This window comes from Lissotriton helveticus, chromosome 2_1, assembly GCF_964261635.1.
Source record: "Lissotriton helveticus chromosome 2_1, aLisHel1.1, whole genome shotgun sequence".
Taxonomy (NCBI): Eukaryota; Metazoa; Chordata; class Amphibia; order Caudata; family Salamandridae; genus Lissotriton; species Lissotriton helveticus.
Window position 1 is genome coordinate 259,504,551 of NC_136059.1, and position 15,166 is coordinate 259,519,716.

General features: G+C 55.5%; 1 non-coding gene and 2 pseudogenes across 1 annotated transcript; all 3 read right to left on the reverse strand.

Moving 5' to 3' along the window:
* Nucleotides 1-3,958: 3,958 nt before the first annotated feature.
* On the reverse strand, nt 3,959-7,588 carry LOC144820780 (28S ribosomal RNA; annotated as a pseudogene).
* A 456-nt stretch (nt 7,589-8,044) lies between these two features.
* Nucleotides 8,045-8,198, reverse strand: LOC144820900 (5.8S ribosomal RNA). Its single transcript, XR_013608033.1, has one exon. It is a non-coding gene; the product is annotated as a 5.8S ribosomal RNA (ribosomal RNA).
* A 981-nt stretch (nt 8,199-9,179) lies between these two features.
* Nucleotides 9,180-10,990, reverse strand: LOC144820675 (18S ribosomal RNA; annotated as a pseudogene).
* Nucleotides 10,991-15,166: the final 4,176 nt, after the last annotated feature.

The window sequence follows — 15,166 nt, forward strand, 5'->3', positions numbered from 1 at the left end:
AGTTTTTGCGCGTAACGTTATTCGATTAATTTATTTTGCACTTCGGAACCTATTTGATCTTTCTCACTTGAGATCTCCTTATTCACCCCAGTCTATCATGGCCGCTTTATAACATGGTTACGGACATAGTTCTCTTTCTATACCTATGAGTTAACATGGCGATTTAACCGGCACGCCCGGCACTGATCGGGAAACAGCACCTTTAGGGGAATGGCGTTTGGGAACTGTACCTACATTTAAACGGTAAGCGCGCGCTCCACTTTGCAGTATTTTTACTTTGGAATGAGCTTCACTTGCGGTGGATTTAATTCAACTTAAAGTTTTCGTGATATTCTTGCCGTCATCGAATTGGTGAAGGGGCACACACACGCTGCACTCGAACTTTGTCAGTTAGTTTCACGGAGATCATTCACTTTCATATGCACACGTATATGCACCTTAGAACGCACGTTCAATATTTTCTCTCAATGGTAATTTACCCGACTCCCCTAATTAGGAATTTTGAGTCGCACTACTGGATCATTGGAGATTTGATTATTAGACATGTTAATTTCATACTATGTGTGGGACTTGTAGCCTCTGACATATCCTTAATTGTGATTATTTAATTTATAGAACACGGTCCCTGACGAAGGCTGTGACCAAGCGGAAATGCATTGGACAGAACATCAATGTATCTTTGAGTTTGGACTGTTTACCTTGAAGAATTAACTTTGAAAAACAAAATGAAAATAAAGAAGTTTTGAAACACTTTTGAATTTCTCATTCAGAAACATTTTGTGGAACTTTACAACCCCAAAGGGGGCAACGCTGTGACCAGGGGACGTCGCTCAATGAAGGGTTACGCAATTTAGTTATTTACCTGTACTCAGAAGGAGGGTACACCCTGGAGCACGCAACAACCTTGTACAAAGGGCAATTCAGAGTGCAAGCGTGACATCACTAATTTTCTTTTTCAAATTGCCATGGTTTACAGTTGTTAACCAGGATTTTATCTTTATGGTGACTGATATAAACTCTATGTGTCTTTTTCACATAAAGTTTTAATCCTGTGGTTTTACTGAACTTTTCAATGATTTTCAGATTTGTACTCATTCCTTCCCATGTATTGCTGAGTACTACGATATTATCGGCAAAGGCGAGAGCGGTGATTTGCTCAATAAGACCATCTGATCCAAATGTGAAGCCCTTGCCATTTTTCTTAAGATCACAGATCAGAGGATCCATGGCAATGTTAAATAGTAGTGGGGATAGAGAGTCACCTTGTTTGACCCCAGATTTCATTGTTATTTCAAGATTTGATTCGTTGTACTTTCCTTTGAAAGATGTTGTTGAGTCAGTGTATAAGTCTTTTATTATGTCTCTGATGTATGATGGAACTCTTTACCTTGCGAGACTCTGTATAATGTGACCATGGCTGACAGAGTCGAAGGCTTTCGATATATCAATGAACACAACTGCTAACGAGTGACTGTTTTTTCGTGCCCCTTTTATGATATTTTGCAGGAGAGTCAGATTCTCGAGACAACCTCTCACCTTCATGAAGCCTTTTTGTCTCGTATTCAATTAAAAAAAAAATGTGTTAATATTTTTGTGAATAACTTCATGAATGCAGTAGCGATGGTAATTGGACGCCAGTTACTGATTTTTTTAAGTTCACTAATGGGTACATTCTTGGGTATCAAAATTGATCGGTTCTTTTTGATAATTTCTGGTACTCTTCTCATCATCAACTAAGACGATAGGATTCTGGGCAGCAGTCTTGGTTGTTTGCTGTGTACTTTATACAAGTCATTCAGACCAATCTTATCAGGCCCCACCGCTTTCTTTAAATTGGAGTTCTCAAAGGCATGAGTTATTTCGAGCAGTGTTATTTCTTTACATAGATTTGTAATTTCATAATCCTCTGGTATCCGGTCAATCGGCATGAAATTAGGATTTTTCTTGTTTTCTTTCTCAATTATGTTTTTGTAGTATTGAAAGATTTCATCAGCACTGATTTGGCAAGTGGCATCTTCTGCCCCATCAGTGATAATCCTGGCAAGTCTTTTTGAAACATTGCCTGGTATTCTTTATAGCTGTCCTTTACTTTGGCATAATTTTTCTTGTGCATCCGATTAAGCCTTCCGTTTTTCTTGTCTTTTTTTGTTATCTTGTTCTCTACTGAGGCCTTCTGGTGTTCATCTTGAGCAGAGTTCATAGGCTCATTATTGAGTTCTCTTGCTCGTTCATTTGTTGGTACACTTGCTGGTGTAGGACTTATATCAGTGGTGTTTACTGCGATATAAGTCACTACCTCATCCATCAGATCCATAGCAGCATCGTGTTCCTTTGCGTTTTGGGTGTACTTCTCGAATTATGTGATTCTGTCTTCCAGTTCATCAAAGTTCTTGATTTTTTGCGCACGTTTGCGGTTGATAAAGTCTTTGCGCTTTTCTGTTGTTACTTCCATTGTAACCTCTGGTTCATCGCAAAAGTCGTTTTCCGAAACATTTGATGCTTGCAGTACATCTTTTGCAGATTTTTTGCTTTTATCTCTTCTATCTCTTCTTTTTTCTGTAATTTGTTTTCTGTTTTTATTGTCAAAATGTGGAACCATCAGCGCATTAATATTCCTCTTATTTTCATATACTTTTTCCAATTCTGCTATTAGCAGTATTTATTCCTGTGACCATCATTTTGACGGTTTGCTGCTTGCTAGAGCTGCTAGTCTAGCCTCATATTGCACTCTTGGATGCGCATGCCGAGCATGTTGAGAAACACCAATTTTTATTCCAAATCTGAGGTCACAGAAGCTGCACAGGAATGGAAGCTCTCCTTTTTGAGGTCTTCCTTTACATTTGGCATAATGGCATGCAATATTGTGGTATTCGGCTTCTTTATCACATTTTGAACAGTACGTTTTAAGATAGAAGCCTTTGTGTTTGTTGGAGACATGTTTTCTTAGTTCTTTAAAAGTTCCCATTATGTCTCCATATAAGTCACATTTATATTTTTCGTTTGGGTACTTCAAATAAGTGACTTTTTTTGTGTAGTCACTTTTCTTGGTTATTACATTTTCGCTGACCTCGTACACATCGGGTAGATTTTCAAAATTTGCTGTACCAATGTCATTCTTGGCTGAGGAGGCCACAAACTCGATGGATTTGCTGAGGTCTATTGTTGTGTCTTTTTCTGCTATGGAGGGTGAACTAGGGCCTATATCGTGATCTGAATCGTTGTTAGCTGTTGCATTGTTGGAAGCGGGTGCTGGTTTGTCAAATTCGGTGAGGAGGTTAATGATTTCTGGGAAAGACAGCACCTCTTTATGCCATCTTAACTGGGTTTTTATTCTCTAGGAACTACCCCATCTGGAACTGGGTTTGTTTGCTTCGCTATTTCTCACTATCACGCTCGCTGCCATGATAGAACCTTGTTTGGCCTGTCTCTATATGCTTCTCTACGCAGAGTCTAGCACTACAGAGGCAGTTACCGGCGGGACCACTGGGAGGTAAAGGCCACTACAACCGTCATAGTTACTCCCGCCGTTTACCCGCGCTTCCTTGAATTTCTTCACTTTGACATTCAGAGCACTGGGCAGAAATCACATTGCGTCAACACCCGCCTCTGGCCTTCGGGATGCTTTCTTTTAATTAAACAGTCGGATTACCCTGGTCCACACCAATTCTAAGTCAGCTGCTAGGTGCCGGCCGAGACAGAACGCCGGCTCTGCGCCCCCGGGGAGGGGGCACGGGGAGAGGCGGCCACTGCTGCTGGGGCGATCCACAGGAAGGGCTCGGCTCGCATCCAGAGTCGCTGCCGCCCCAGAGGGAGGAGCCTCGTCCAGCCGCGATGCAAGCCCAGCCCCGCATCGCACCCCAGCCCGACCGACCCTGCCCTTAGAGCCAATCCTTATCCCGAAGTTACAGATCTGACATGCCGACTTCCCTTACCTACATTGTTTTTTTTAATTTTTTTTTATTTAATGCGATTTTATACAGCGCTAATTTTACCCGAAGGTGTCAGAGCGCTTTACATAAGAACCAGTTTCAATACATAAGGACTTAGGATTACGTGCGTTACATAAAAGATACAAACAGAAAAAATTGCAAATGTACAAGTTGTAAAGTCACACAAGGAAGAGAGTCACTCAAGGAAGCGATGCAAATGGATAGACTCTAAGCGTCACATAGGAATGGTAGAGAGTACAATGGTCTACAGCACTTACTAGTGATTAGAGTTATCTCTATATACATATATATACAAATAGTAGAATTGGATGGGAGTAAGGAGGGTGGGAGAGATACTGGGGTATGGAAAAAAGGCAAATCAGAAACATTTGAGGATCGTCTAGGGGGAAACGAGGGAGAAGGGTAAAGGCCGAGGGAACGAACAAGATGGTGGGCCAGGGTCAGGAGAAAGAAGTGGCCGAGATCAGCAGCAATATGGCGGCCATGACAAAAGAAAAGAAAGTAACGAAGTCCATGAATAAAGGAGCAGAGCAGAGGGGAGAAGCCACAGGAGCAAGGAGGGAAAGGGAATGGGGGACCACCGAAACCAAAATGAGTCAATTAGATGGGCAAATGCTCAGGGGCCACTGGGCAGCAGAGTCGCCGAGGATGTTCAAAGGCACAGTCTCTGGGTTGCAAGGGCAGCAGTGCCCCTCAGGCTGCATGCCAAATGTCTGTGGAAGTCCACGTGGGTGCCAGAGACGCAGTCCAGGATGGCGTGCCCCCCCAGGTTAAGACAGCCAAGAAAAGCCCAGGGCGTCACGCTGTAGTGTCGAGATTCTCTCCGAAACTGCACCACTGTGCCTGGTAATACGGAAAGGCAACAGCAGTGGAGTGGCTGTAAGATGAAGCGTCCTCATATCGCCTCACGGTTATTTGGCATCTCTCAGCGAGACAGCTGGAAGTGAAAGTAGCAGAAGGTGGGCCTCAGGCGATGTTAACGTCTGGCTCTGGTGGGACCTCGGGGCCCGGGCTCCATGGAGGGAGCCCTGCATTCCTCGGTACCAGATGCGCCTCAGCACCGGCCACAAGGCTCTCATGGCGGCAGCCGCGATCGCCGATCCCCGTCCAAGCTGCGCCTTCATGGCCCCATAGTGGTTGCTGCTGCGGGTGTCGCTGCTCGGTGTGCGCAGACTTGGCTTCACTGGAAGCGGCGAGGCATTCCCCAGGCTCCCCAAACCCCTCACAGGCAACCAAGGATCCTCGCCACTCGTGGGGTGCGGTGGTGGGCGCCATCTTGTCGAGCGCCGGGGTCCGTCCGCAACTCTCCCGATCGCAGGGACAGTTCAGCAGCCGCTGAAAAACACCCAGTTTGTGCCCCGCATGTTCAGTCAGCCGATGGTGTGCTTCCCGGCAGTTGAAACACGGGTCGGCCGCAGCTGGAGGCTCAGGAGAGCAGCGTGGACCAGGAGCTGAGACGAGCCACGTCTCAGCTCCCTAGTCCATGTTCTAACATGCCAGAGGCTGTTCACCTTGGAGACCTGCTGCGGATATGGGTACGGCCCGGCACGAGATTACACCATCTCCCCTGGATTTTCAAGGACCAGCGAGAGCTCACCGGACGCCGCCGGAACCGCAACGCTTTCCAAGGTTTGGGCCCCTCTCTCGGGGCAAACCCATTCCAGGGCACCCTGCCCTTCAGAAAGAAAAGAGAACTCTACCTGGGGCTCCCACCAGATTCTCCAGGATTGTTTGCGTTACCGCACTGAATGCCGCGAGGGTACCCGTTTCCGACACTCAGGGTTCGGGGATCTGAACCCGATTCCCTTTTGATTGGCCGAGGGCAACGGAGGCCATCGCCCGTCCCTTCCGAACGGTGCTTGCCCATCTCTTAGGACCGACTGACCCAAATTCAACTGCTATTTACATGGAACCCTTTTCCACTTCGGCCTTCAAAGTTCTTGATTGAATATTTGCTGCTACCACCAAGATCTGCACCTGCGGCGGCTCAACCCGGGCCCTCGCCCAGGGCTTCCGTTCTCACCACAGTGGCCCTCCTACTCATCGAGGCTTAGCCCCGCGGCTCTCAGCGCCGGCGACACTGGGTATGGGCCCGACGCTCCAGTACCATCCATTTTCAGGGCTAGTTGATTCGGCAGGTGAGTTGTTACACACTCCTTAGCGGATTCCGACTTCCATGGCCACCGTCCTACTGGCTATATCAAACAACACCTTTTCTGGGGTCTGATGAGCGTCGGCATCTGGCGCCTTAACCCGGCGTTCGGTTCATCCCGCAGCCCCAATTCTGCTTACCAAAAGTGGCCCACTAGGCAATGGCATTCCATGCCCGGCACCATGCCAGCGAGCCGGGCTTCTTACCCATTTAAAGTTTGAGAATAGGTTGAGATCGTTTCGGCCCCAAGACCTCAAATCATTCGCTTTACCAGATAAAACTGGGGGCTCCGAGCGCCAGTTATCCTGAGGAAAATTTCGGAGGGAACCAGCTACTAGATGGTTCGATTGGTCTTTCGCCCCTATACCCAGGTCGGACGACGGATTTGCACGTCAGGACGCTACGGACCTCCACCAGAGTTTCCTCGGACTTCGCCCTGCCCAGGCATAGTTCCCCATCTTTCGGGTTCTGTCACGCACGCTCATGCTCTATCTCCCTGACAGAGCGGGCGAGACGGGCCGGTGGTGCGCCCGCCGTTGGAAGCACGGCAGGATCCCACCTCAGCCGGCACGCGCCAGCCCTTACCTTCATTGCACCACAGGGTTTTGCTCGGCCCTCCGACTCGCACATGTGTTAGACTCCTTTGGTCTGTGTTTCAAGACGGGTCAGGTGGGTAACCGACATCGCCGCAGACCCCTGGCGCCCGGCGTGGGTCTCCCCACCCGGCAGCATGACACGGTCGGGGCACACTGAGAACAGTCCGCCCCAATCGGCAGTCGCACCGGGAGCAGGGGGCCCAGTCCCCCCTTCAACCGCCCGGCGCACCCCGAGGGGCAGCCGGGTACGGGTGCCCGGAGGAGGGCGCCGAGGCTGTCGAATCTCCCTTGGCCCCATGGACACTGCGAAGCTGCTGCCAGGGGGGCTGTAACACCCTCCGCCAGAGCGTAGGGCCACCCGGAGCCTTCTCAGCTGACCCGGAGCCGGTCGCGGCGCACCACCGCGGAGGAAGTACACCCTGCGGGGGCTGGGTAGGGCCCGGGGTGCCGGTCCTGCAGAGGGGATCTAGATCTCCCAGGCTACCGACCTTCCCACCGTGTTGAATCCTCTGGGCAGACTGCACGGTCCCCACCCATTTACCTCTCGGCGGTTTCACGCCCTCTTGATCTCTCTCTTCAAAGTACTTTTCAACTTTCCCTTATGCTACTTGTTGGCTATCAGTCTTGCGCCCGTATTTAGCCTTAGATGGAGTTTACTACCCGCTTTGGGCTGCATTCCCAAGCAACCCGACTCTGATAAGATCCGACCGGCCTAACACCATCCGTGGGGTGAGCCTCGATCAGAAGGACTTGGGCCCCCTGAGTGACGCCGGGGAGTCGGTCTTCTGTATGCCACATTGATTCGGCGCTGGGCTCTTCCCTCGCCATTACTGGGGTAATCCTGGTTAGTTTATTTTCCTCCACTTAGTAATATGCTTAAATTCAGCGGGTAGCCACGTCTGATCTGAGGTCGTAGTCAGAAGAAGACCGCCGGAGCGTCAAGGGGGTTGCCGGGGAAGGCCAGGCCCCTGCCGGAGCAGGGGCTTGGCGTCCCGGCAGCACGCGCCCTCTTTCCCCGAATCACATCTGGAGGGGTTTCACCCTCACTGGGAAGCCGGCCACGGAGGTGGGCGCCTGAGGCGCGCAGGCAGCTGGTGGGACACTACAGACAGCCACACGGGGCACGCAGCCAGCATCCCGGGATAGGCCCAGGGCGGATCGGTCGCCAGACCCCTTCTCGGGGTCAAGCGTGCCGGCAGCGTACCTCCATGGCCGGACCCGGCGAGGGACCCTGCCATTGGTGATCGGGGAGTCTGACATTGTAGGGGGACAAAGGGGAAGCGGAGCTAACCCTGCGACGGCCCCAGCCGCGTCCCATGGAAGCCCCAGGGTGATTGATGATCGAGCAACCCTCAGACAGGCGTAGGCCCGGGAGGAACCCGGGGCCGGAAGGTGCGTTCGAAGTGTTGATGATCAATGTGTCCTGCAATTCACACCAACTCTCGCAGCTAGCTGCGTTCTTCATTGACGCGGGAGCCGAGTGATCCACCGCCAAGAGCCATAAGGCAACTTTTCAAAAACGTTCGCCCACCTGCGGGGGCAGGAGAGGCTGGAGGAAGGCGACGCTGTTCGTCCACCACCCGGGCAGCGAGACAGCCCAGGAACCCCATTCAAGGCTTCCCCTCTGGGAGTCAGACAGCACCGCTGGGAGAAAAAAACATTGCCAGGCGCTCGGCCCGGGAGTCCCCTCCACCCACCCACGGGCAAGGAAGGGGGCTTCAAGTGCGACAGGAACAGGCAGCCCTGCAGCAGCCGGTCCCTCCTGGGGTAACCGGGAGGGACCGGACGAGTCTTCAAACCCCTCGGCCTGGCCGCACAGGACCAGGACAAACCGGGTACCTCCACCTGCACGCTCCACCTGCACGTCAGCCATCCATCGCCGGGCAGCCCCAACCGTGCCGGCTGGCTGGCGTTCAGCCCACCCCACCGTTTGCCCAAGTCAGAGGTACCGGAAGGGAAAAGCCAGTCAGCTCCCCATCCCGCACGCCTCCCACCGAGAAGATCCGGGGTCCCCTTTTCAGGCCCTCGGCCCCTTTTCTTCCAGGCCGCCCTGCCGCATGAGAAGGGCCGCTCCTCAGTTGCCCGGACCCGGATCGGGCCGGGTCTCGGGCACGGGAGGGCGAAGCCGGCATCAGGGCCTTTCGAGGGAGGGGTGGTACCAGCCTGGGGATGCACTGCCATTCTGTTTACCCCCACCGTGGTGGGTGTCGTGCAGGGTGAACTTGGGTTCCATCTCGGAGAGGGACAGGGGACCGGGCTGCCCCCCATGCCCGGTCCCTCACATGTCGGTCCGGCCCTCCCCAGGGGGAAGAGGCCCGTCAAAGTCCTGGTCCTCATCCAAGCGCCCCATGTGGCTGCGGACTGCTCTGGCAGTCGGGGCACGCCAGGGCAGGGACGGGCCCTGTGCCTGGGGTGAGTGCTTGCAGGAGGCGGCCAAGGGCTTTGGGCTTGCACCGTCAGTCACTCGGGTCACTCCACCGTTAATGATCCTTCCGCAGGTTCACCTACGGAAACCTTGTTATGACTTTTACTTCCTCTAGTTTGATCGTCTTCTTGGCGCTCCGCCAGGGCCGTTGCCGAACCCCGGCGGGGCCGATCTGAAGACCTCACTAAACCATCCAATCTGTAGTAGCGACGGGCTGTGTGTACAAAGGACAGGGACTTAATCAACGCAAGCTTATGACCTGCACTTACTGGGAATTCCTCGTTCATGGGAAATAATTGCAATCCCAAATCCCCATCACGAGCGGGGTTCAGCGGGTTACCCGTACCTGTCGGCGAAGGGTAGACGCACGCTGATACGTTCAGTGTAGCGCATGTGCAGCCCCAGACATCTTAGGGCATCACAGACCTGTTATTGCTCGATCTCCTGTGACTGAACGCCACTTGTCCCTCTAAGAAATTGGACGCCAACTGCTGGGGGTCGCGTAACTAGTTAGCATGGAGGAGTCTCGTTCGTTATCGTAATTTACCAGACAAATCGCTCCACCAACTAAGAACGGCCATGCACCACGACCCACAAAATTGAGAAAGAGCTATCAATCTGTCAATCCTTTCCGTGTCCGGGCCGGGTGAGGTTTCCCTTGTTGAGTCAAATTAAGCCGCAGGCTCCACTCCCCGTGTTGCCCTTCTGTCAATTCCTTTAAGTTTCAGCTTTGCAACCATACTCCCCCCGGAACCCAAAGACTTTGGTTTCCCCGAAGCTGCTCGGCGGGTCATGGGAATAACGCAGCCGGATCGCTAGTCTGCATCATTTATGGTTGGAACTACAACGGTATCTGATCGTCTTAGAAGTTCTGACTTTCGTTCTTGATTAATGAAAACATTCTTGGCAACTGCTTTTGCTTTGGATCATTCTGCGTCGGTCCAAGAATTTCACCTCTAGCGGCACAATACTAATGCCCCCGGCTGTCCCTCTTAATCATGGCGCCAGTACCGAAAACCAACAAAATAGAACCAGAGTCATATTCCATTATTCCTAGCTGAAGTATTCAGGCAACCGGCCTGCTTTGAACACTCAAATTTTTTCAAAGTAAACGCTTCAGACTCCCAGGACACTCAGTCAAGAGCATCAAGGGGGCGCCGAGAGGCAGGCACTGGGACATGCGGTAGCTCGCCTCGTGGCGGACCGCCAGCTTCATCCCAAGATCCAACTACGAGCTTTTTAACTGCAGCAACTTTAATATACGCTATTGGAGCTGGAAGTACCGTGGCTGCTGGCACCAGACTTGCCCACCAATGGATCCTCGTTAAAGGATTTAAAGTGTACTCATTCCAAATACAGGACCTCGAAAGAGTCCTGTATTGTTATTTTTTGTCACTACCTCCCCGAGTCGGGAGTGGGTAATTTGCACACCTGCTGCCTTCCTTGGATGTGGTAGCGGTTTCTCAGGCTCCCTCCCCGGAATCGAACCCTGATTCCCCGTTATCCGTGTTCACCATGGTAGGCACAGAAAGTACCATCAAAAGATGATAGGGCAGACATCCGAATGTATCGTCGCCGTCACGGGGACGTGCGATTGGCCCGAGGTTATCTAGAGTCACCAATGCAGCCAGGCGAGCCCGGATTGGTCTTGGACTGATAAATGCACGCATCCCAGGAGGTCAGCGCTCGTCGGCATGTATTAGCTCTAGAATTACCACAGCTATCAAAGTAACAGATGGAGCGATCAAAGGAACCATAACTGATTTAATGAGCCATTCGCAGTTTCACTGTACCGGCCGTGTGTACTTACACGTGCATGGCTTAAACTTTGAGACGAGCATATGCTACTGGCAGGATCAACCAGGTAGCCACACCTGCTGACGGGGTGGGGGCCGCGTGCCCATCTCCCCAACCGGCAACTTTTGCGCACCCCTCCATCTCTCTGGAGCCTGCCAGGGGAAGGAGTCCATCCGCCTGCGCTGGAGGGGTGTTGAGAGGTGCGGTCGCATGGGCACCGGCAGGCCCAGCCGTCTCCCCTGGGAGGGAGAGGTGGGCCGAGGTCCAGCCTGAGCAAGAAGCCGGAGTGCCGGAGCCTGGTGGCAGCGGCACCCCTCAGAATGGTCGTTCTGAGCTGCTGTGGAAATGTGCTGGGCAAAGAGGGGTGACGGTGTGGCGCGCGGGGCCTACAGACCTGCTGGGCAGCAGCATCCAAGGGCCTGGCGCTACCGACCCCCTCCGCTTGGGTCAGAGCACTGGGAGGCACGAGCTGCCAGGGCCACTCGGCCTTCGTTCTGCTGGGTAAAGGGCCTCCCACCAGGTGGCAGGCCCTCGAGTCGGACGACCATGCAGGGAGGAAGCTCTTTGCTCGAAACAACAGCCGAGGCTGGCCAAGCAGTCCATCCCTAAACGGACCGAGAGTGCTCAATTGATCAGAGTACAGCTGGGGCATCCCCTGGCAGGCCACCCTGTGCAGGGGGTATGCTGGCTTAGCATCCCCTGCATGCCTGCTCCTGGGGCAAGCCGACCCGGAGAAAAAGGACCATCGGGAAGGGGCCAAGAGGCAGGTATGTACCCGGACCCCTGGGGGCCCCAGTGGGCGGGCCCTGGTGCCGCCTTCCCCCGTCTCAGCATCACAAGACCTCACGGAGGTCTGCCTGAGCAAACTTGGGAGAAAAATGACCATCGGCAAGGGGCTGAGAGGCAGGTGCATACCCGGGCCCCTGGGGGTCCCGATGGGCGGGCCCGGGTGCCGCCTACTCCCATCTCAGCATCGCCGGACCTCACGGAGGTCGGACTGAGGAAAAAACCTTGGAGAAAAAGGACCATCGGGAAGGGGCTGAGAGGGAGGTGCGTACCTGGGTCCCTGGGGGCCCCCGACGGGCGGGCCTGGGCGCCGCCTTCCTCCGTCTCCGCATCGCCGGACCTCACAGAGGTCTGGCTGAGGAAAAAAGCTTGGAGAAAAAGGACCATCGGGAAGGGGCCGAGTGGGAGGTGCGTACCCGTGCCCCTGGGGGCCCCGGCGGGTAGGCCGGATTCTGCCTTTCCCTGTTTCAGAATCGCCGGACTTCACGGAGGTCTAACTGACCCTCTCCCTAGTAATCTTGAGGAAAATTACCCCCTTTCTTGTAATCCATGTGCTCGAGGTGACAGAGGGGACCCAAGGTGCGAAAGTTCCCTACCTACTGGAGCCCTCGCTGGGATTGGGGAGCCAAATGAACCCTCATCGGGACTTCCAAGGAAGCTTGGCCATCTGGTCACCCCATAGGAAAGCATTGTGTGTGACCACATGGCCGAGGTTATCAGTGCAACCAGATGGCCGAAGGGAAAGGTGCGACCAGATTGCCGAGCACGAAAGGGAAGCCATCTGGTCACTCTGTGCCCCAACGAAACAGTGAGCGGGCGCCGGGGCATGGGGGACCGGAGGCCCTGGGCCCCAGCACGGCCCCAGCCATGGAGCCTGTGAGGGGACCCGACGGGCCCTCCGACCTGGGGCCCGCGGACACCTTGACAAGTAGGAGAGGCCTGCAGGGGACCGATGGACCCCTGTCCTGGACCCTTGTTGGAGCAGCAGGCCAGGGTACGGGGCCCAGGGCCGGAGCACCCGACCCGTGGATCGACAGGGCCCCTGGACCCATCCGGGGCTCCCAAGCCCAGAGGCGCAGGGGACACCTCCCCGGGCCCTCTGGACTCCGTCCTGGGCACCCTGCCACGCAGCAGGACCGAGGACGGAAGCTGCCCTCCCCGGGGCCCCCAGGGGTCCCAGCTAGAGCTCTTGAACCCAGCCAAGCAAGGGGAGGCTCCCCGGGCACAATGGAACCCTGTCCTGGGCCTTTGGCAGTACGGTAGGTTGGGGGACCGGGACCGGGCCCAGGCCCGGAGCACCCAACCTGGGCCCCGGCGGGCCCCTAGACCCAGCCGGGGCTCCCAGGCCCAGAGGCACAGGGGAAGACTCCCCAGGCCTGCCGGACACCATGCCGGGCACCCTGCCACATGGCAGGAATGAGGACGGAGCCCCGGGTGGGGCGCCACCCTCTCCGGGGCCCTCAGGGGCCCCGGATGGAGCTCCTGAACCCAGCCAAGCAAGGGGAGGCTTCCCGGGCAAAACGGAACCCTGTCCTGGGCCTTTGGCAGTGTGGCAGGCTGGGGGACGGGGCCCAGAGCCGGAGCAACCGACTCGGGGCCCGGCAGAGCCCCTGCACCCAGCCAGGGATCCTAGGCACGCAGGGTAAGCCTCCCCGGGCTCGACAAACACCATCCCGGGCACCCTGCCACGTGGCAGGACTGAGGACGGAGCCCGGGGTGTGGAGGCCACCCTCCCCGGGGCCCGAGCTCCTGAACACATCCAAGCAAGAGGAGGCTCCCCAGGCACAACGGAACCTCGTCCGGGCCTTTGGCAGAGCGGCAGGCCGGGGGATGGGGCCTAGGGGTGGAGCACTCTACCCGGGACCCGGCGGGGCCCCTCGACCCAGCCAGGGCTCCCGGGCTCAGCGGCACACGGGAAATTTCCGCTGGCCCACGGGACCTCATACGGGTCCCCTGCCACGCAGCAGGACCGAGGACAGTGCCTGGGGTGGGGAGGCCACCCTCCCAGTGGCCCGGGGAGCCTCCCTCTATTGGGCTGGGTCCATCCAGGGAAGCCTGCCACACAGCAGGCCCCGGTACGGGCCCAGGGCTGGGGCGGCATCCTGGCCCGTCCAGCTGACGGCTGAGGACCGCTAGGCCGAGAGAGGTCCCAGAGTACCTTGTCCCTAGTAATCCGGTGGAAGGCTACCCCTCTTTCTGGGAACCCATGCATGCCGAGTGACGGAGGGGACCCCGGGGCGCGAATGTGCCCGACCTCCTGGCACCCAGGCTGATATTCGGGTGGCAAATGAGCCCTCATCAGGACATCCAGGGCAGCCCGACGATCTGGTCGCCCCATTGGAAAGCATTGCGTGCGACCAGATCGCCAAGGGGACAGATGCGACCAGATGGCCTGGACCGAACGGACTCCCATCTGCCTGCCCCGAGTCGAGCCTTCCCGGTAGGGCTCCTGCCTGCCCTAGCAGGGCTTGGGGGCTCGGGACCCCGGCTGCTCAGGGCCTCAGGCACAGGCAGGACCACCGGAGCTCGGGAGGGGAGTCCCGGCATACCATGTCCTTAGTAATACGGAAGAAGGCTACCCCTTTTTCTGGGAATAATGCTAATCTGCCTGCCCCGAGCCTTCGCGGGAGGGCTCTCGCCTGCTGTTGCAGGGCTCGGGGCTGCAGGGCTCAGGGGCTGCAGGGCTCAGGGGCTGCAGGGCTCGGGGCTGCAGGGCTCTGGGGCTGCACGGCTGGGGCTGCAGGGCTCAGGGACTGCAAGGCTTGGGCTGCAGGGCTCATGGGTGGGCTCTGAAACCCCACGCTGGGCCTCAGGCATGGGGAGGCCCGCAGGCGCTCCTGGGGACCAGCCGCCCGGGGGAGGACTGCTCGGAACACATGGAGCCTTGCAGGTCTCCGGGGCTCTGCACCAGGGACCCTTGTCCTGGGCAGATGGACACTTGGCAGGCCACAGGACGGGGGCTCCCAAACCCCAGGCCCTGACCGAAACCTGGGCCCCGGGGCCGGTCCCTGCTTCTGAACCCAGCCAGGCCGGGGAGATCGGGGAGCCTGCCCAGGCACAAGGGACCCCTGTCCCGGGCACACAGACCCTCAGGACGTGCGCTCTTTTTCCACACATTTTCCCCAAAATTGTGCATAGTGTGCGGTAGTGGCACTACGCCAACTACGCCCTGCCCTAGTTCTGAGCAGCAACATGCAGGCGGAGAAGGGGCTTTCTTATTTTAAATTCCAGTTGGCCCATTACAAAGGCGAAGTTAAGGGGCCATCAGGCCTCCTTTTGTTCGAATATCCTGGCTGGAAGCTATCTGGAGCCTCTCGCCTAAATTCACTGGAGGGAAAACAAAGGCACACAGCTTATCACTTCACAGGTACTTGAGAGAGGCATGCTTTTAATTGTGTTCGGTCACTATATATAAGAGATATGCATGCACTGTAAGAATGTGCTGGTATGTACCAGCATT